The sequence below is a fragment of the Bos mutus genome, chromosome 20, assembly GCF_027580195.1.
Source record: "Bos mutus isolate GX-2022 chromosome 20, NWIPB_WYAK_1.1, whole genome shotgun sequence".
Classification (NCBI taxonomy): domain Eukaryota; kingdom Metazoa; phylum Chordata; class Mammalia; order Artiodactyla; family Bovidae; genus Bos; species Bos mutus.
In genome coordinates this window covers 70,786,296-70,807,492 of record NC_091636.1, presented here as the reverse complement: position 1 = coordinate 70,807,492, position 21,197 = coordinate 70,786,296, and the positions used below count along the sequence as shown (strand labels likewise).

The window sequence follows — 21,197 nt, the reverse complement described above, 5'->3', positions numbered from 1 at the left end:
GCCGTGTGAGTTGGGCATTGTCACCTCAGTGGAAGCAGCTCAGCAAAGATGCCCACGTCCCAAAGCGAGCTTTCGGCACCAGCACCCTTGTGGGCGGCTCAGGGAGTCACAGGACGCGCCAGCCCTGGACGAGCTCTGCCGTGGGCCTGGGGGCCCCTCCTGCTCTGGGGCCTGGGGTCACCGCGGCTTCACCCCACCCCCAAACACCCTCTCCTTCTTTGCTTCCCTCAGTGATCCCTTTGGAAGAGTTTTCCATACGCATCCGACCGTGAAATGCCCGGGCGCCCTTCTCACTGCGGTGTTTCTACTTTCTCCAACCCACACATCTCGCTAGCCGAGCTGCCCCGGGTACCCACCGGCCATCCTGTCCTGGCTGTGTTCTGAGTGAGGAGGTGTCTGGGCGGCAAAACCCCTGAGAGCCATGGGGACGCCTCCTCAGGGCCCCTCCCCAGGGCAGGGGGCGAAGGGGACGGTGTGGGCGGGTGTGCTTCTGAGGCTCTGAAGGAGCCCCTTTTGTGCTTCCTTATTCAACTCGACACTGATGCAACCTGAAGGAAGAAAAGAAAAGAAAATATTACCTACTTGGGGATTGCCACCTGTCCACACATGATGCTCATAAACGTCAGCCAGCCGAGAATTCTTGCACGTGTCTGCAAGCATCTAGTGCTCGGTGAAGAGAGGCGTTTTCTCTGTACTCAACTCAGTCTCAAGAGCACAGTCCGTTATGGAAACACAAGGAAAGCGCTGCTTCTGTGCTCTAAGGAACCGGTGTTAACTGATGTCTCCTTAAAACGACACGGCTCCCTCGGTGCTTCCTAGGTTCTGGGTGGATGGCCTTTGGGCCCTTCCTACCCCGCAGACCTGGCAGAGATGAGGATGGGCCCGGGAAGCCTCTGTCTCGGGCGGAGCCGGGCTGCCCGGGAGGGGCTGGCCTGACCAGCATCTCGGTCCCACTGTATTGGTCTGCTGCCCGCAGCACGGCTGCTCCGTGATACCTGGGCGGTCCTGGGAGCTCTGGAGGCGGCAGGATGGTGGAGGCGCCTTCTCTGGACTGTGGGCCCCACAGGCTGGAGCCGCTGTACCCGGGAGCACCTGAACCCCCTGCCCGCCACAGGCTGCCCGCCCTCCCAGAGATGCTCCTGCCGTCCACCCGGCCCGCCCCGGTCCCTCAGCACCTGGACACTCAAGGGCATCTCTCTGCTGACCCCCTCCTTCTCAGCCTTCCTGCTCGGGTCCCCAGACGCCCCTGGAGTCTCTGCCCACCTTCCCCGGGCTGGTGGCCCCCCGCCTCATCCACCCCCGACAGCACCTTCCCCAGTCTCCCTCGTCTCTCCTGGCCTCTCTTTCCCGCCTGCCCCTCCTCCACGTCCCTCTCACCTGGACCAGGTTAGAGCCATTTCATAGACAGGAAAATCGCGGCACAGGAGACGGCGGCTGAGATCCGATCCGGGACCAGTGAAGACTGAAGCTGTTTCCTCCTGTGGACGAGTCAGGGTGGTCCGTGTCCTGGGTCACCTGTCTCTGCAGGTGGCCTTCCAGAGAGAGGTCCCATCTCTACAACACGTGGATTCCAGACAAGATTGTTTTCCTCAAAGATAAAGACCCTGGACCTCAAGTCAGTATCTAGATACTTGACGGGATGCTACACCTCATGTGTAGTTTCCAGCTGTCATTTAATGTTCAGCCCACGTGGGGTAACCCTGAGGCTGCAGCTGGGGATCTGAAACCCCTTTCACGAAGACGCAGGGCCCTGGGAATTTGGTCATCACCACACCCTCTTCCTTAGCAGCATCACCTGTTCCAGTTTTTGGCACGGAGCAAGTGTTCCCTGGTTTGGAACGTGAGCCGAGATGACACGCTCTTCTGTGGGCCTCGGCGCAAACTAGATTTTGAAACTCAGAGGCACAGCTTCTTCACACATTGCAATTGCAGAACAAATGTTTGCATGTAATTTTGCTTCCCAAAATGTCAAAAAAAGCAAAATATGAAAACATATTCTCAAAGGAGTGATCTTTATGAAAAATTGCTTACAGTAATTCTTTCCAGTTGGCACTGAGAAATACTGTGTCGAAATATTTTTACAGTCGAAGTTGCGAAGAGAGACCTCACGTTTCAGAAGAAGGGTATGCTCCAGAAGGAGGCGATTCACTGTGAGGAGGGGGCAGAGGCCAGGCCACATCTATCCTCAGCTCCTTAGCAATAGAACACACACATTTCAGAGGGAAGCTTGGCCAGCCGGATAGACTGCATTCCCCAGCCCACCTGCCAGTTAGCTGTGATCAGTATAAGCTCTGGCAGCAGATGGGATGCAGGCACAAGATGTGTGGAACTTGAAGGGTGAATGTAATGAGAGGGTGTCTTCTTGCTGGCTGGAAGGTGAATGCAATGGCTGGAGCCACAGCCTCCATACTGGGACATGAGACAATTTTGGGAGTGGAAGGCATGCTAGCAGACCAATCCAAAAGAAGAAACCTGAGTCCTGGACCACATGAAGGATACTCCCAACCTTCTGTGGCTACTGCTGGCAGTTATGGTTGTGAGAAGAAATAAGCTTCTCTATCTTTAAGTTATTGTTTGGGATTTTTCTGTTACTTGCACATAAACTTAATCCTAATGAATATAGAGGCCACTAGGGGTGCTTGGACTAAAAAACCCCAGGCCATACACACACACACACACACACACAGACAAAGCCTAAGCAAAACCTACAAGATGTGCTTTTGATCTTTTTGTATGGACATAGATCTAGGTACTGATCTTTGTGCATTGATGTAGAAGCCCCTTAAGCCCCTCTGAATATGCCTTCTCCTGCTTCCTCTCCAATCCCCTTGTTGTTTCTCTTCCCAGCTCCTATAAGACCTTTTGGCCTGGTTCCCGTCACCCCTTCCCAAACCACTTCATTCCCCAAAGACCACCCTTCTCTCCTTCAGGAGGGCCTCCTGCCCTGGCTGGTCTGACATCTCCTGAACCTTTTTATCACTTCAAAGATCTAGAACGCTGTCAGTCTTCAGGAGACATATCTCAAAGATGCCACCTTCGCTCTCAGCTCCTGAGATATTTTGGTTATATAATATTATTGTCTGAAAAAGGGAGGAACAGTTTCACTCGAAGACCCGAAAAGTTTCTTCTGGAAGGTGCAGTGACATGTATCTCCATATCTTGATCTAACTAGCATATAGTAGGTCCCAAGCTCTGGCTGGGAGGGGGAGCCTGGGGTGTGAATGTGGGTCTGCCCCCAGCCAGGGGTAACACCTGCATCGTCACAGGTGGCCAGCAGGTGCGTGTGGGAAAGAGGAGCCGGAAAGGTCCAGAAACTTGAGGAAGGGAGAAGCAACTCCTGCTGGCGGGTCAGGGAGTTCTCCGAGGAGGAGTGGACCCTTGCGGAAGTCTGGAAAGAGGCCCAGGAGGAGGGCAGTGAATGGGGAGGTGAGGACGCCGTCCACTCAGGCCCGGCGGGTGGAGGTGGGGTCCATGCAAGCCGGCCCCCGCCCTCCCTGTACTCCTCTCACAGGCGCGTGAGTGCGGGGCGTCGGGTCCTCAGCAAGGCCTCTTGCACGGGGAGGTGGGGGAGGGGTGGAGCCATATTCCCTGCTCAGCCTGGAGGAGTGGGCGCAGCAGCTGTGCACCCGGCACGTGCTGCTCACAACTTGAGCCTGTGCACACCTGTACCTGCACACTCCGCCCTCCTCACTCCCTTCTCCAGGGCCTGACGCCCATGGTGGCCCTGGGGTTCACTTTGTGTAAGAGGCTCTTGCTTCAGCAAACAGGGTGTCCTGCTGAGTGGAAGCGCTTGGTCTCAGAGCATCTCCCGAGCTGGCTCCTTGACGTCGGGCTTTCGGTCACAACAGGATCTGGGTTCCCATTATCAGCACTTAGATTGCTAAGCTGGGAACTTGACCTGGAGCAGAGGGCTTCTACGAGCCTCTTGATCGTCAAGACTCATTAAGGGGGTGTGGCTCCTGAGACAAGAGGTGGAAAGTGACTCCCGTGTTTGCGGAAGGACTTCTGAGCCAGGACTTGGAGCACGTGCCCGGGCGAGCAGCCGGCGTGCCGAGAAGTGCGTTGAGTCAGCGTTGAAGCCACACGTACTCCGTGTCATCTTGTGACTTGAGAGTGGCCTCCATCTGGAGTACGTGCTGAACACCCGGTCCTTCTGCTGTCGCCGTCCTCGGGCTGCACAGAAAGCTTCCTCACCAGCCGGCTGCGTCTGTCTGCTCGGCCAGGGTGGACCTCCCGGCGCGGGCAGGGCTGTCTTCTGGCATCGGTCTCAGCAAGTCACCCCTCCCCACCCCCTGCCAGGTTCAGAATTAAAGGATTATCCCGGAAATACTCTTGTAACCGGTGGTGACTCCACCGTGGGAACAAGTTGACACCAGTCCCGTCTTTTTCAGTCACAGGAGTTAACGTTCTCTGCTGTGAAGAGACAGCAGTGTCCATGAAGAATCCCTGCAGGATCCCAGCAGGGCCGTGGCGACGAGCCCAGCCTCTGAAGCGCGGGAGCCCCGTGCAGTGCCCGTCTGCTCCCCCAGGCGTTTCTGCAGTCACCACCGAGCCTCACGGGCATGAAGCGCGAAAACGGGGTTCCCATGCTGGGAAATGCAATGGGTCTCCCCACGCCCGCAGAGGGGGCCCAGTGAGTTTGAACTCCAAGGATGTAGAGCAGGGGCTTGCTGGGCCTGTTGTCTAAGCAATTACGTCTTCAGAGTCAGGGCTTGGAGAGTGGCCACCAGTCCCGGGCCTGAGGGCTTCCTGAAGGGAGCCTGTCGTCAGCTGACGGGCCTGTGACGGGATCCTCGGGGCTGCAGGGGACATTAGACAGAGCCCTGTGGTGTCTCCAAAGTCCAAATGTAGAGGCCCTGTGAGAGGGGCCGCCCTGTGTGTCCACCCTGTGACACCCTAGCCAGTCCCTCTTCTTTGCTTGTCAGCCCCGCCGTGCTGTATATGACACGTTTCTTAGGCTCTAACCTAAATCTGTTTCTTAATCCTTAAAAAAACTCTGTTAGCTCAGCAGTAAAGAAAGTTTCTAGCGACAAGAGATTCCATCGGATATGAAGTCTGTGGACATGTTACCATTTCATCAGCGTTGCAGGTTCTGATTCGATCGGCTGAGTAACAGCCCGCGGAGTCTCGGATCTGCACGCTTCCGCCAGAATCTCACCCTCTGCATCAGCACATGACCACTTCCTTACCGTTAGGGACGCTCAGGCTGCCTCTGGTCCCTTTCAGATCCTCAGAGCCAGCGAGCTTCCTCTCCGCCAGGCCTGAAAGGGATGCTCGCAGGTCTGGTCTGGCTGCAGGACACAGATGGAATGATACAGGGCGGATGACGGCGTTCACAGAGGAGACACAGCCCCGGAGAGGAAGATGGAGCAGGCAGATGTTGGGGACACGGGGTTACCCCCAAGCAGGCTGCTGGCGCTGGACCCAGGGGTCGATCCGTCCCTTGGGACTGAGCTTGAGGAGATCGAGAGGAAGGACCTGATGGCCCCATAGGGGCTGGGGTCCCCGGTGAGCAGAGGGGAGTGGGCCTCGGAGCATGTGAGGGGGCTGCAGGGGGTCAGAGGTCTTCCCCGCCGTGACGACGATGCCGTCCTGCACCGACAGCTTCGCGTTAACCGTCCACGCGCTGAGAGTGCGCCCCAGTCGGAGAAGCAAGCCCTCTTCCTCCTCCTTCAGCCTGGAAGCCGTGAGACTGGCCCCGAGGGTGCGGCCTCTGGCCGGTGCCCACCCCACTGGCACAGCCTCCCTGGGAGGCGCTCGTGTCCATCGGCCAGGGACAGCGTCCTCGCCCCGGATGCCCGGCACAGTCACCCTCAAGCCTCAGGGCCCCTCTCCCCTCCTCTTCCAGAGCGTCCTCTGCAGTATGGGGGCACTGGGGGGCGCCCCTCCCCGGGTGAGGTTCTGGTTGCTGCAGGACCTCCTCACTCCCAGACCCCAGACCTATGTAGGCCTCTGTGATGCCCCCCGAAAGAGGAAGATCCAAGCAAGCACTCTCTGCTGCCCGCGGGCACCCAGGACCTGGCCGAGCTGGAATCTGAGGCCAGGTGAGAAGGTCGCACAGCTGAGGTCAGAGGGAAGCCCTTCCCCAGGACATGCGAAGCAGAAGGGAGCTTCCCTGGCCGGGCTTGGGGCCCCTGTGGCCTGGGCTGGGTGTTTCCTCCTTCATTCAGACCCTGTCCTGCGGCGGCTCCTCCTTCATCCGGACCTTGTCCTGCGGGTTTAAAACGTTCGTGACGTGCTGCTCCTCCTTTGCTCATTTTCAGCAAACGTTCAGTGTCATCCCTGGTCTACTGTCGTAACTTTATACTTTTCCCTTAAAGAAAGCCCGTTGTTGTTGAGTCACTCAGTTGTGTCTGACTCTTTGCGACCCCACGGACTGCAGCACGCCAGGCCTCCCTGTCCTTCACAGTCTCCCATGGTTTATTCAAACTCATGTCCATCGAGTCGGTGATGCCATCTAACCATCTCATCCTCTGTCGTTCCCTTCTTCTCCCGCCTTCAATCTTTCCCAGCATCAGGGTCTTTTCCAGTGAGTCCGCTCTTCCCATCAGGTGGCCACAGGACTGGAGCTTCAGCTTCAGCATCAGTCCTTCCAATGAACACTCAGGACTGATTTCCTTTAGGACGGACTGGTTGGATCTCCTTGCAGTCCAAAGGACTCAGGCCCCTCCGTCCAAGGGATTCTCCAGGCAAGAATACTGGAGTGGGTTGCCATTCCCTTCTCCAGGGGATGTCCCCCACTCAGGTATGGAACCTGCGTCTCTTATGTCTCCTGCGTTGGCAGGCATGTCTTTTCACCACTACCACCACCTGGGAATCTCTAAGAAAGTGCCTACAGTTGTATGAATGCCAGGCCCCATGAGACACGGAGCGGCCACCTCTTCCCAGGCCTGAAAGCAGGCATGTAAAGGGGCCCCTGGGACCCTGGACAGCCTCTCCTGGTGGGACGGGCTGTGCGAGGCCTCCACTGCTGCGGGGACATCTTCTCCATAGCTTTGTCTCCAACATCAAACGGGTCTCGTTGCTGCATAGAAGACGCGTTAAAAACAGCGGTGCCTGGGGGCAGCCAGAGTGACTTGGAAATCGGGCTGGGTGTGGGCGAGGGGGCTGGCCAGCATGGGCTCTTCCTTGGCTCCCTGAGCTGATCCTGAGTCATCCCCTGACCCCGCACTTCTGCCCAGGGCATGTCCTGAGCCGGGCGGCCTCACCAGAGGCTGAGTCAGCCTCTGCCCACTGGACGAGTCCCCGAGGCTGTGCCGTGGGCACGTGCCTGCTGTAGGTGGAGAGGCTGCCCGGGGTTTCTGCCCCCAGCCCCATGGTCCCCACCCCGGGACCCCAGGGCCGGGCTGTCCTGGCAGCTGGCCCTCCTGCCAGGGTGCCGTCCACACCCTGGAAGCCACTCTCCAACCGATCAGCCGTCTGCTGATCCGGAGCGGATTTTGTCACCAGCGGCTCTGCGCGGCTTTTCTCTGGGGGAGGCTCCTTGAGATGACAGCGGCTGTCAGGACTCCCCACGTGGCCGGGGGGATGGCCCCGCAGCCCACCTCCTGCTGGAGACGCTCGGCCAGGTGCGCTGAAGAAATGGATTAGAGGACACGTGAGCGGGGGTGAAGAGAGAGCCTGTGATGGTAGTCCCGTGCTGAGAACACACAAACGCCCCGGAACGGTCCACTTCACAATGGTTAAAATGGTGAACTTTATTTTATGGTTATTTTACCGAAATTTAAAAAAACCCACAAGGGAATTAGTGACCAATTGTGGCAAGTGTGACCCTGGTGGCTCAGTCGGTAAAGAATCTGCCTGCAGCGCAGGAAACCCAGGTTCAATCCCTGGGTTGCGAAGATCCACTGGAGAAGAGAATGGCAACCCACTCTGATATCCTTGCCTGGAAAATCCCATGGACAGAGGAGCCTGGTGGGCTGCAGTCCACAGGGTGCTGCAAAGAGTCAGGCAAGACTGAGTGTCTAACACTACTCCACTACTGACCTTGAAGTTGAAAGCTGGGGATTACCTTCATGACTTTTGAGTAGGGAAGGATTTCTGAGTAAGTCCACCAGGAGCACCAGCCAAAGTGCCACCAGCACACTGAGACAGCGTCGTACGCGGTGGGGACCTCCCTGCAGGCCCAGCGGTCAAGGCTCTCGCTCCCAGCACAGGTGGCCTGAGTTCAGGCCCCGCTGGGGAACGAGACGCCACACGCCACAGCTGAGACCTGGCACAACCAAATGGATGAATAGAAGCAAACTATTAAAAAAGACAGCATGTTAAAAGTTTCACTGTAAACCGGCTGAAAATAAAAGCCACAACTCGGCAAAAAAAAAAAAAAAAAAAAAGTCACAGTGAGCATCGTGGGAAATGCCCGCACTCTGTGATAGCCTACAGACTGTCTGCGTGGCTCTGGGAAAGAAAAGTGAGCACAGGCCCTGCCTGGAGGGGGAACCCACAGGGCAGGAGGGATGAGGAGATGCTGGAGCTCAGGGACGCGCGGGAGACGCACCCCAGGACATGTGTGAGAGGGGTTGATGGGGCGGTGCTGGGGTCTGACCGGCTGGCCGGGCCGTGGGGCTCGGTGGGAGGAAGGGCCCTCCGGAGCCAGCATGCAGACACCTAGTCGGTGGAGACGCACTGCCCTGCGATCCAGGAACACACAGAGGTGCCCTCGGTAGAGAAGCGTCTGGTTTGGGAACTGTGAGATGTGAGAGTCCGTGGAGGAGGGCGGTGGCGAGGGAAGATGCTGGCAAGAAGCCCTGAGCCGTCAGGTAGGGAACCCGGAGCCCTGGTGCTGGGCCCGAGTGGGGGAGCCGCAGCAGAGCGGGGCTGCTCCTCTTTTCTAGAAGCACCGAAACAGTCACAGCGTTAGTGCTGAGGAGTGGCCGGGTGCCAAGTTCTAACAGCTCTTCCGACGGGACTCGGGTCCTTCTAAGACACGGAGTGGATCCTTCTAAGACACGGAGTGGATCCTTCTAAGACACGGAGTGGATCCTGACCAGTAGACACAGGAGGTGGTGAGACACCGTTTGGAAAGTTGAAGGGACGTAAATGACCCCGGGGCGGAGGACGGGTGCGCCGAGAGTGGGGACAGAGGCGGATGGGAGGTGGGGGTGGGCAGCATGAGGCTGGGCCCCGGGCACAGGGGAGCAGGCGGGCTGATCCAGGACGGGTGCTGAGAACACCCGTGGTCGGTATGGAACTGGGAATGTGAACTTCAGGCCCTGAGCTTTGCTCTTTTGATACTGAAACTATGGTGTCTCGTAGTTTTAATCTCCGCCCTTAGATTTCATTTCTGTTGGAAGGTAAGATGCTGACGGCAGGCTGTCTGACGGCCCGCGGCATCTGCATGCAGCTCCGTGGCCAGGCGCTTCCCCTTCCAGAGTAAAGCTGAAGAGAACGCGCATCTCATTTCCCCGAGCCGTGCTTCTGGTGGCGTCAGCCCCTCTGTGGTGCCCGGCCTTCCACGGGCTTTGTAGTGTCAGCAGACGGATTATTTCAGGCTGACACTTGGCACAGACGGTTCTCAGCCAAATGTGATTCCAATGGGGAGGGTTTGGTCTCGGTTATTCCATGCGGCTTTGTTGAAGGAAAGGAAGAAAACCAGCTCCTGGTTCTGCGGTATTTTAATTTTAGATGGAATTTGCGGTGACCCTGGCTGGCCAGCAGTGAGCTTTCAGTGTGGACTGACATTTTGGCGACTTTGGGAAAAGGAACCTCATTCACACAAGCCAGGGCTCTGGGAACGGTCGCCCCGCCTTCCCGCCAAGGCTGGGCTGTGACGCTGACCCAGCGCGGCACACAGATCCCTCTGTCCCCCGCTGGATGCCCGCCAGGCTGCCGCGGTCTGCGGAGCAAGACCCTCAGTGCGGGAGCCTGGCTCAGCCCTGGAAACCGCGCCTCAACAAAAAGCCTCTGTTGTCCTCGCAACGGTCTTTGCACAGAGAGGGTCCCGGCTGGCCTGGGCTGCAGGACGGATTCGCAGATGGACCTGAGAGAAAGCTCTGTAATTAGGTCAGCCCGGGGGTGGGGTGGGGGGGCACCCTCTTCTGGTTCAGTGGGTGAACCCGAGGAGGAGACCCTGCCCCATGACTGTCTCCAGCACCTAGGAATTCATGACCACCTTTCCTTTCCTTCCTGAGGCGCTCCGTCAGTGCGGAGTTTTTGGGGAGGCGGCACTGAGTCAGACCAGTACTCGTGTGCCGGCTGTGAGAGGCCCCCAGACCCGGGACCAGGGCGTGGCCTGGGCAGACCTCCAGCCCTGCGGGTTTTGTGTGACTGCTGCATTCAGTTCTCAGTCCTCTTTGTCTTCAAAACCTGAGCCGTTTGGATGGTGCCTGGAGGGAAGTGGGGATCCGCTGACCCCGAGAGGAGAGCGTGTCCAGGGGCGCGTGGACCTCAGCCACCTGCTGAGTGAGCTCGGGCCTCCTGTTCTTCACTGCGCCAGGAGGGAGGGGAAGGAGGGGAAGGAGGGGAGGGCGAGGGAGGGGGGGGGGGAGGGAGGGGAGGGGAGGGACCCGCCCCGCCCCCCCCACCGGAACCCCGAGCAGGTGAGACTGGCCGCCCTTGATGGTGATGGGTCCCAGGCACGGCCCACCACAAAGGCTGCGGAGGAAGCTCTGTCGTTCCCCAAGGGACTAGGTGGGCGTGTCTGGAGGGGCCCAGAGCCCGGAGGACACATGGGCTGAGGGGGTGGGGTGCGGCTGGCTCCCGGAGGGGGTCCTGCTATGTCTGGCCTTGGAACATGAGGGTCTTGTCTGCCACCGTCCGGCCTTTCTGGGCTGTCCGGGTGTCCAGTCAACGCAGCTTGGCTCCCAGGAGGGACCAGCGCTCCTCTCAGCGGAGGCTGCGGGGCCCCCTTGTCCGCTCGGCGGGGCAGCAAGAAGAGAGGGCGGGCTTCCTTTGCTCCGCTGGCTCCCTGTCCTCAGAGCGACGCCCGGCGGGCACGTCTGCAGAGCTAGCTGCGGGCGGTCAGCCAGGGCTGGGGTGGTGCTGAGGCTGTCTGCCAGCCTCTGCCCTCCCCTTCCCTCTTCTCTTTCCATCCCAGGTTTCAGGGAGTTACTTTCACCCGTTCCCACCTCTCTGAGGGGTGGGCGGGTGCAGGACGGCTCTGCGTGGTTTTCAGGTGTTTTCATCTGGATGCACATCGGTGGGCGTTCCGCAGGCAGGTGGGTGTGTCCTGAACGTGGCCACCTGGGCTCCTGGGGAGGACAGGAGCCTGTGGAGGCGGGTGATGGATGTGCGGTCCACGTGCCAAGCAGCAGCTCTGCGGACCCAGCCTCGGGACGTGGCGCAGGCCAGGCGGGATCCCCGCATGCCCCTGCCCCAGGCTGGGGACCCACCCCTCGGAGTCCTCCTCCGTGGGGTGACTGGGCTGGGCCCCCCCACTCTGACACCTGTGCGGATTTTCACCGTGTTTTCAAGGCTCCCCGGAAGACAACGCCCCAGGGGCTGGTGAGAACACCCGTGGGCTCGGGGCCCCACGGCGGCTGATTTTCCCACCGGCCACTCCTTTCTGACCGCCCCGTGTGGCATCCTTGTGGCTGTGACTCTCTCCCGGGCGGCCCAGCGGGGCCATGTGGCATCCACGTGGCTGTGACTTTCTCCGGGACGGTCCAGTGTGGGAGGCTTTCAGTTAAATAGGACGTTAGTTTGGAAGCTGTCCTTTCTGTCAAAACAAGGATGATACAACCGCGCAGTAACGACTCCGTAGAGTTTCCTAGTTTTCATAAAACAGACCAGTGCTGCTGACGGCCAGGCCCTCCCCACGGCTCGCGGGAAGCGCGCTGTGGTCTCCTGTTTCCTCCTGAACACCTTCTGTGGTTTCGGTTTCACACCTCGGGATGGGACGGAGGGGCAGTGTTCTGGGGCCGAGAGCATCCTTTCTCCGCTCACCAGGGCACTGGCTGGAGTGGACGGGGCGTGTGCAGCAGGGCAGGGTGGGAGGGCCGGGTGTGTCCATGTGATGGGAGCACTGGGTGGGCGCGGAGTTCGGAGAATCACTGTAAGCTCACAGTACCCACCTCGCCCCAACCCCGCCCGGGCTGATCTTGGCAGAACCAGCTCCAGCTCTGAATCGGGCGCTCAGAGTGTTCCTCCGTGCTCTGAGCTGTGCAATCCGAGATTCCCTCCTGAAAACGGCTCTCAGATGTTCCCTGCGGGAGGACATGTCGAGATACAACGCCCCCCGACTCTGTCCACAGTGGCAGCTCTGGTTTCCCACAAGGTTTCACCTGCTCCCAGAGTGATCTTTCTTGTCATTCCTCCCGGAGTTGCCTGTCTGTGATTCTGCTCCAGGGGCACCCAGGACGTGGTGGGCTTCTGGGTGTAGGAGGGGAGCAGGGAGGCCCCTGCAGGGTCTGTGTTGAACCAGGACCGCCAGAGGGGCAAAGGGCGCGCAGCCACCGCACCCGTGTCTATGGCTGTGAGGTCGCCACCTTCCCGCGTGTTCTCGATGGAATGAGTCACCTGGGGGTCATGTACATGTGAGGACGAGGTCAGGGCCGGTGACTGAGGACCGTGAGGAATTCACACGCAGGCCGTCCAGCCGGATACCCCCGAGCTGGGCGAAAAGTGAACGTGTTACTTGCTCAGTTTTTGTATTTGACCCTTTGCAATGCTAGGGATTATAGCCCACCAGGCTCCTCTGTCCATGGATTCTCCAGGCAAGAATACTGGAGTGGGTGGTCATTCCCTTCTCCAGGGGATCTTCCTGACCGAGGGATAGAACCTGGGTCTCCTGCATTGCAGGTGGATTCTTTACTGTCTGAGGAAGGGATCATTTTACTTTGACCCAGGGATTGAACCTGGGTCTCTTGCATTGCAGGAGGGTTCTTTAGTGTCTGGGAAGAGGGTCATTTTACTTCCAAACTGTAGGCAGGGGTGGCTGTCACGTCCTGCCACTGACCCAACACGTCTGCCACAGACAGCTCTGGCTTTCACCCACCCCTCCACACCCCCTCCCTGCACCTCAGCCCCCGTCCCGGGACACAAAAGCACATTCCTGACGACCTCCGGCTCTGACCTGGGGGGTCAGATACAGTGTGGCCTGCACAGGGAAGGCTGCCCCAGGAAGAAGTCGCTGTGTGAGGCTGGCGGTGAGCAGGTGCCCCCAGAAATCGGGTGGAGCTGGCGAGGGTGGAGGGCGTGGCGGCTGGTCGTCCGTGCAGTCAGGACCCTCACAGGTCACACCTCACGAGTGTGAGGGGTCCGGGGACGGACAGGCACTGAGAGCTGAGGTTCTGCTGGAATTCGGCCTTGCCACTGTTCTCGCATTAGCTGTAGCCGTTGTTCCCCCTGTTGTCATGGGGTGAGCGATCACAGCTGAGGTTGAACGGCCACAAAGCCAACAGCCCTGGGGGCCAGCCCCGCACGGCCATGGGTGGGCCTCCAGGGACCCCTGGGGACAGGCAGGGTCCTGGCTGACCCCCACCAAAGATGGGCAAAGGGGGCCTTGAACTGTAGGGTCCGTGTCCAGCTGGGAGTGGGTGTAGGTGGGCTCGAGGCAAGACCCTCGCGTGCAGCAGGTGTGAGATACCCAGACCGCCAGTGTTGGTGAGGCCGCGTACTGCTGTCCGAGCTGGGGCTCTGCACCCGCATCCGTGCCCTCAGAGAGTGGGCTCCGTCCCCCGGGGCCTCCAAGGCGCCTGCACCCCTCGGAGTTGGGAGGCAATGCGGCGCTCCCGGTGGGGTGTGGGGGTCATTTCTGGACAGAGGCCCCGGAATCAGTGCCTTCGTAGTTCTTTTCCAAGCCGGCGCTCGTTGTCACCACGGGCTTCCTCTAGGAGGGCTGAAGCCTGTCTGTGGACGGTGCCAGGGGCCTTCCAAGCGTCGATGAGGCCTTTCAGCTCCAGAGGGGCTGTGGGGGAGGGGCTGTGGGTGTGGGGGAGGGGCTGTGGCTGTGGGTGTGGGTGTGGGCTGTGGGGACGGGCTGCGGGTCTCTAGTGAGAGGCTTTCCCACCCCCAACCCCAGTGTCTGTGCTGCAAACAGGAACTTGGCTGTCAGAGGTCAGTTGACCCCTGGGAACAAGCAGTGCCCGGCTATGTGCTGACCATGCCAGGAAGTGGGCGTGTCCAGCATGTGGGGCTTGGGGAGAAGGCCACCCCCCGGCTCCAGTCCTGCCCTTGGGCCGGAATCAGTGCCCCTTCAGTGGCTTGACCTGCTCTGCTGGGAAGGCAGCACCCAGGGTTCCACGCCTGAGGGGCCCCGGTGACCCCTGACCAGGCCTGGGCTGTCCTCCCTGGTGGGAGAGGCCCTGGGCTTCAGGCTGGGCCACACGGAGTGGGGTTTTGGATGAATTGGGCAGGCCCTGAACCTCAGATCTGGGGGCGCTGCTGGTGGGGGTGGAGGAGGTGGCTAGGGGCTACTTCCCAGACCTGCCCGTGATGGACAGCCGCACCCCCCACCCCGGGGAAACGTGCTGGAAAATTTACCTCCTCTATTCAGGAGTGTTCTCTGTAAAGGTCACATCCACCCACAAACTTAGAATCTGGGCAGCAGTTCTGTCTGCTGGTTCAATGGCTGCCTGCGCATCCCTGGCACGAAAGGGCAGTGCCCGGGACCATCTTCCTGGAGCTCGGGCTGGCAGCTCTGTCCCTGTCCTGGCGCAGATCAAGCTGGATCCTTTTATGTATTTATTTGTTTGGCTGCCTTGGGTCTTCGTTGCACAAGCAGGATCTTTTGTTGAGCCGCACGGACTCCAGTTGTGCGGCGCGTGCTCCAGAACTTGCGGGCTCAGTGGTTGAGGCACATGGGCTTAGTCGCCTGGATGCATGGGGGTCTTAGTTCCCTGACCAGGGATCAAACCCGTGTCCCCTGCATCGAAAGGCAGATTCTTAACCACTGCACCACCAGGGAAGTCCCAGAGAGACTGTTCTCAGGTTATAATTTTCACTTTGGCTTGAATAAAGATTTTCATTTCTTTCTTAGATCAACTGATGAAGCTTTTCATCATAACGATAATGTCGGCAACCGCAAACTACTGGAGTCTGCGAAGTGCTGTGCACATTACCCTGGAGGCCTGGCAGCAGGGTTGGGGGCTGTCAGCTGTTTCACAGGTGAGGGAGCAGGACTCACGGGAGAGAAATCCCCTCAAGTGCTCAGACTTGGGGTTTCAGGGACACCGTGTCATGCTCAGAGGTGGCTGCAGCCTGGGCCCTTTCCTGGGCTATCTGTTTATTTCAGAAATATTCCTTAGGCCAACTTCCCCCAGAAGGTAGGGGGGACTGTTAGGAGGCTGGCGCTGGAGGCCTCCAAGTTCTCCCCTTGTAAGCCCCCCACTGATGCTGAAGCTCCAATCCTTTGGCCACCTGATGCAAAGAGGTGACTCATTGGAAAAGACCCTGATGCTAGGAAAGATTGAAGGCAGGAGGAGAAGGGGAAGACAGAGGATGAGGTAGTTGGGTGGCATCACCGATTCAACGGACATGAGTTTGAGCATGCTCTGGGAGTTGGCGATGGACAGGGAAGCCTGGTGTGCTGTGGTCCATGGGATTATGAAGAGTCAGACACGACTGAGTGATGGAACAAAAATTGAACAGGCCCCACCCCAGATCCATGCCAGCGGGTATCAGGAGGAGAAGCCCTGGAGGAACTGGAGGAAGCCAACTGGAGCCTCAGACACGCGAGCGGCTGTGTCCCACTGGGGCGGCAGCAGTGGCCTCTGGAGGAACCTCCAGCTCCTCCTCTGCCACCAGCATAGCGTCCAGACAGAAGCCAGAACTACCCATGAAACATCACGCAGTGTGACATAACTGGGTCACCGAGTGGTCAGATATTTGGTCCGACTTTATTCTGGGTGTTTCTGGGTGAGAACAGGTGATTCTGTGCACCTCTCCAGGCGGGCCTTGTCTGATCAGCGGAGGGCTGCATCCGGGCACCCACCTGGCTCCTGCCCACTTTCTTCCCGTTCTTCTTGCTGACCAACACGTGTCTTCCGGGCTGGCAGGGATGTGGTCTGTACCAAGAATACTGCCCGGCTCAGAGCAAGGGAAGCCACACCTGAGAGGGCAACAGGCAGGAAGGCCAGGGGTCTCCAAACCCAGGAGACAGGCTGCAAGTGTCAGACACTTTTTCTCTCTCTCTTAAGCGGCAGGAGGAAACAAGTGTTAGCTTTTCTCCCTTCTCTATCCAAATCTAAAGAGGCTTCTTTTAAAATTCTGTGTTGCCATGATGACACCTGGTTCCACCTGAACTTTTCTCAAACCTGGAGCTAAACAATGCGTTTTTCTTGTGGAAACGTTTGTCTTAAGCTATGTTAATGAACTGTGTATTTACCCTAGACTCTGTCTTCAAATCGGTTCTGCCTGAGACTCAGGACCAACTGACAAACCGTCGTTTGTACTCATGCACTGCTCTCGTAAGCTATGTTAGTGAGACTGCGTTTGCTTGGAAACTTGCCTTTCTTCAAGATTCACGTTAATCGTCTTATGGCTCAGGATGACCCACCTGGTGCCAATGTTATCTCAAAATGCATGTGTGGGTGAGGGGTCTGGTGCCATTCTCTGAGTTTTGAGACTTTTCCTTTTTCTAATTAGCAGACCGCTAGTAGCTATATAACATTCAGCTAAAGACTGGCCCGGGGCACTCTTGCTGCCCCCTTCTGATGTCTATGTCAGAAGCTTTCTCTATCTCTTTTATACTTTAATAAAACTTTATTACACAGACGCTCTGAGCGATCAAGCCTCGTCACTGGCTCCGGATTGAATTCCTCTTCTCTGGAGGCCAAGAATCCTGGCATCTTTCATGGCTCAGCAACAACTTTTCATACCTGGAAGGAGTTTTACTGGAGATGAAGGGCAGTTCAGAGCGCCCAGCTCTGTGTGACCAACTGCCGTGTCACTAAAACTTGAGCATCGGGGTGACTGGGGACCTGTTTTTTTTTGATCAGAGTCTGAATTAGAGGCTCCCTTTAGAGAAACACAGGCTACTTTCTTTATGTTAGATGACAGATGGCAAAAGATGAGTAACTAAGCATTTCCAAGGACAATTTCTGCCAGTAGGTGATGGATAAACTGCGGTCCGTCCAGACAGTGGAATATTATTCGCTGCTTTAAAACATGAGCTATCAAGCCATAAAAAGACACGGAGGAATCTTAAATGCACGTTACTGAGAGAAGCCAATCTGAAACGATACCAAGTCTAGGTCGTGCTGGAAAAGGCGAAGCCTAGGAACAGCAGACGCGTCTGTGGCCGCCAGGGTGTGTGGGGCTGGGGTGAGCAGCAGGAAGCACGGCGGAGTCCAGGTGAGGAGACCACTCATGCAGCTCACTGTGCATTTGTCCAAACCCACAGAATTCATGGCGCCAAGCGGCCCCCAATGTGAGCCACGGGCTTCAGCTAATCATAGTGTATTAGTATTGTATTAGTATTAGTAATGTATTAGTATAAACTAATAGTGTATTAGTACCGGCCCATCAAGTGTAACAGGGGCACCTCATCAGAGCAGGATATTAGTAATAAGGAAACTGCAGGTCAAGGGGAGGAGAGGTGCGTGAGGACTCTGTACTTTCTGTTCAATTTTTCTGTAAACTTAGAAGTGTTATAAAAAATAAAGTTTAGGAATTATTTAAAACTCTGTTGTCTTTCTATATGCTAGCAAAAACAATTAGAAAAAAGCTTTTAAATATTTAAAGCTGCACTAAAAGCAACCAAGAAAAATCTAGTCAAATATACTCAAAATCTTATACAAAAATTTACACGTTATTCAGAAAAAGTTTTAAATCCTAAAGAATAGAGAGAAATACCATGTTCATGAACTGGATTCTTCATATTTAAAGATATAGATTTTCTCCAAGGAGATTTATAGGCTAACTATAATTCTGATGGCAATCGTAGCAGATTGTGCGTCTGTGACATCGACTGAATATTTCTGCAAAATGTATTGAAATATCAAGAGAGTCAGTAATAGACATAATCTTCTTTATTTTGGTCACACAGGGTCTTTGTTGCTATGCAGGCTTTCTCTTTTTGACTTCCCTGGTGGCTCAGCTGGTAAAGAATCCGCCTGCAATGTGGGAGACCTAGGTTTGATCCCTGGGTTGGGAAGATCCCCTGGAGAAGGGAAAGGCTACCCACTCCTGTATTCTGGCCTGGAGACTTCCATGGACTGTACAGTCCGTGCGATGGCAAAGAGTCTGACACGACCAAGCGGCCTTCACCTTCACAGGCTTTCTCCGGTTGTGCTGAGCGGGGCTGCCTGTCTCGTGGTGCCAGGGCTTCTCACTGCGGTCGCTTTTCCCGTTGTGATGACGGGCGGTCGGCGGGCAGGCTTCAGTGGCTGCTGTGAGTGGGTCCTAGTGAGCAGCTGTGTAGAGCATGGGCGGTCGGCGGGCAGGCTTCAGTGGCTGCTGTGAGTGGGCTCTAGTGAGCAGCTGTGTAGTGAGAGCTGTGGCAACAGGGCTTAGTTACACTGAGGCACATAGGGTCTTCCTGGACCAGGGGTCGAACCCATGTCCCCTGAATTGGCAGGCCAATTGTTATCCATCACTGAGTTATCCACCGAGTTATCCACTGAGTTATCACTCAGTGTTACCCACCACTGAGCCATCAGTGAAGGCCAGCAATAGGCATAATCTTGAGGAAGAACAAAGTTGGAGAGCTACTGCTCCTGGACAGAGGACTTACTCAGTTCATGGCAATTAGACAGGGTAAAGTGGAAATAGTAGCATATTCTATTTTCTCGGGCTCCAAAATCACTGTGGTTGGTGACGACAGCCATGAAATTAAAAGACGCTTGCTCCTTGGAAAGAAAGCTATGACCAACCTAGACAGAGTGAAAAGCAAAGACTTCACTTTGCCAACAACGGTCCATTAGTCAAAGTTATGGGTTTTCCAGCAGTCATGTGTGGATGTGAGAGTTGGACCAAAGGAAGGCTGAGCACCAAAGAATGGATGCCCTTGAACTTCGGTGCTGGAGAAGACTCTAGAGAGCCCCTTGGACAGCAAAGAGATCAAACCGTCAATCCTAAAGGAAATCAACCCTGAATATTCATCGGAAGAACTGATGCTGAAGCTGAAGTTCCAGTACTTTGGCCACCTGATGCGAAGAGCCGACTCATTGGAAAAGACCTTGATGCTGGGAAAGATTAAGGACAGGAGGAGAAGGGGGCGACAGAGGGTGAGATGGTTGGATGGCATCACCGACTTGATGGACATGAATCTGAGCAAGCTCTGGGAGCCGGTGAAGGACAGGGGAGTCCGGTACGCTGTAGTCCACGGGGTCACAAAGAGTAGGACGTGACTTAGCAACTGAACAACAACAATGGTTTATTTATTTCGGCCAGGTCTTAGTCACAGCATGTAGACTATGGTTCCCCGAGCAGGAGTCAATCCCGGGCTCTTTGCTTTGGAAGGTTGGAGTCTTAGCCACTGGGCCACCAGGGAAGTCCCAGGCGGCTTAAAGTTGCAGTAGGTGACACAGTGTGGGACTCTAGAAAGAAAACCAGGCCAACAGGACAAACTGGGCCTCCAGAACAAACATGCGGGGCCCTTTCACTTACACCAGGATTCAAGATTTCTGCTCCACACAAGGATGGCTGAAATGGAAAAGCAGAACTGTAAGCGATGGTCCCAGGGTGGAGCAGCTGCAGCTGGAAGACTGTGAATCCCTGCTGCGGCTTTGCTCAGGAGCACACAGTGGCCCGTGATGCCCTCCAAGGCGTGTACCCAACAGACCACACTGGCGTTAGCATCCACAGCCCCAGACTGGACACAGCGCCACTGCCCGTTAACAGCACAGCGGACGGAAATCAGTGGTGGGTGAGCACAGCAAGACGGATAGAGGACCCGGGACGCGCTCGAGCGGGACGGGTCTCAGGAGCGCGGTGTTGGGAGCCCACGCCAGCCTGCGTCCTGGCTCGGCTGAGCCAGCTGGACAAGCTGGGCAGAGCTGTGCGGCGTTGGCGGGGACAGGGGCTGGAGGGGCTGGGGGCGGCCGGACGGTGGGACCTGCGAGCCTGCTGGTTCGGGCTCTGGTTATGCTGGCACGGCCGCAGGATGTACCGGATTAAATACTATTTGGCTGTCACGTGTCATATGTTGTCTTTAAGAGATAATGATGCTGTATAAACAGTAACACTTAGATACATGCATACGGCCTCAACAAGCATTTCACAACCAACCAGGACTTTAAACTGCTGTCCTTTCAAAGGGCTCCCAATGAGGGCAGACCTGTTTCAATCGATGGCCTTATTTGCTAAGTGACGAATCAATGTTTTCTCTTGGCTCGGAGTTTTCCTCACGTGTCAAGGGCAGATGGTTGATGAGGTCATGGCTGGCAGACAACTTCTGCTATGCGACAGCCGGGACGGCATCTCCCCATCCCCGGGGAGGGGGCGAGGGTGTGAAGCTGGCCTGAGGTGCCTGGCCCAGGACCCCCCATCCCCAGGGAGCGAGTGAGGGTGTGAAGCTGGCCTGTGGTGCCTGGCCCAGGACCCCCCATCCCCGGGGAGCGGGTGAGGTGTGAGGCCCAGGGCACCCCGTCTCTGGGGAGTGGGCGAGGGTGTGAGGCTGGCCTGCGGTGCCTGGCCCAGGACCCCCTATCCCCGGGGAGCAGGTGAGGTGTGAGGCCCAGAACTCCCCATCCCCGGGGAGCGGGTGAGGTGTGAGGCCCAGGGCACCCGCCTGGGGAGGGGAGGGTGTGAGGCTGCCTGGCCCAGGACCCCCTATCCCCGGGGAGCAGGTGAGGTGTGAGGCCCAGGACTCCCCATCCCTGGGGAGCGGGTGAGGTGTGAGGCCCAGGGCACCCTGTCTCCGGGGAGCAGGCGAGGCTGTGAGGCTGGCCTGTGGTGCCTGGCCCAGGACCCCCTATCCCCGGGGAGCGGGTGAGGTGTGATGCCCAGGGCACCCCGTCTCCGGGGAGCGGGCGAGGGTGTGAGGCTGGCCTGCGGTGCCCAGCCCAGGACCCCCCATCCCCAGGGAGCGGGCAAAGGTGTGAAGCTGGCCTGCGGTGCCTGGCCCAGGACCCCCTATCCCCGGGGAGCGGGTGAGGTGTGAGGCCCAGGACTCCCCATCCCCGGGGAGCGGGTGAGGTGTGAGGCCCAGGGCACCCCGTCTCTGGGGAGTGGGCGAGGGTGTGAAGCTGGCCTGAGGTGCCTGGCCCAGGACCCCCCATCCCCAGGGAGCGAGTGAGGGTGTGAAGCTGGCCTGTGGTGCCTGGCCCAGGACCCCCCATCCCCGGGGAGCGGGTGAGGTGTGAGGCCCAGGGCAC

At 57.5% G+C, this 21,197-nt stretch overlaps 1 long non-coding RNA gene across 9 annotated transcripts; it reads left to right on the top strand.

Moving 5' to 3' along the window:
- Positions 1-3,222: 3,222 nt before the first annotated feature.
- LOC138984209 (uncharacterized) lies at positions 3,223-16,653 on the top strand. Of its 9 annotated transcripts, XR_011461484.1 has the most exons (4): positions 3,223-3,426; positions 8,835-9,005; positions 9,625-10,401; positions 11,036-16,653. It is a non-coding gene; the product is annotated as an uncharacterized lncRNA (long non-coding RNA). The 9 variants fall into 9 exon arrangements; XR_011461482.1 differs by lacking the exon at positions 3,223-3,426 and having other exon boundaries at positions 7,673-9,005; XR_011461480.1 differs by lacking the exons at positions 3,223-3,426; positions 8,835-9,005 and having other exon boundaries at positions 9,020-10,401; positions 11,036-15,045; positions 15,529-16,653.
- Positions 16,654-21,197: the final 4,544 nt, after the last annotated feature.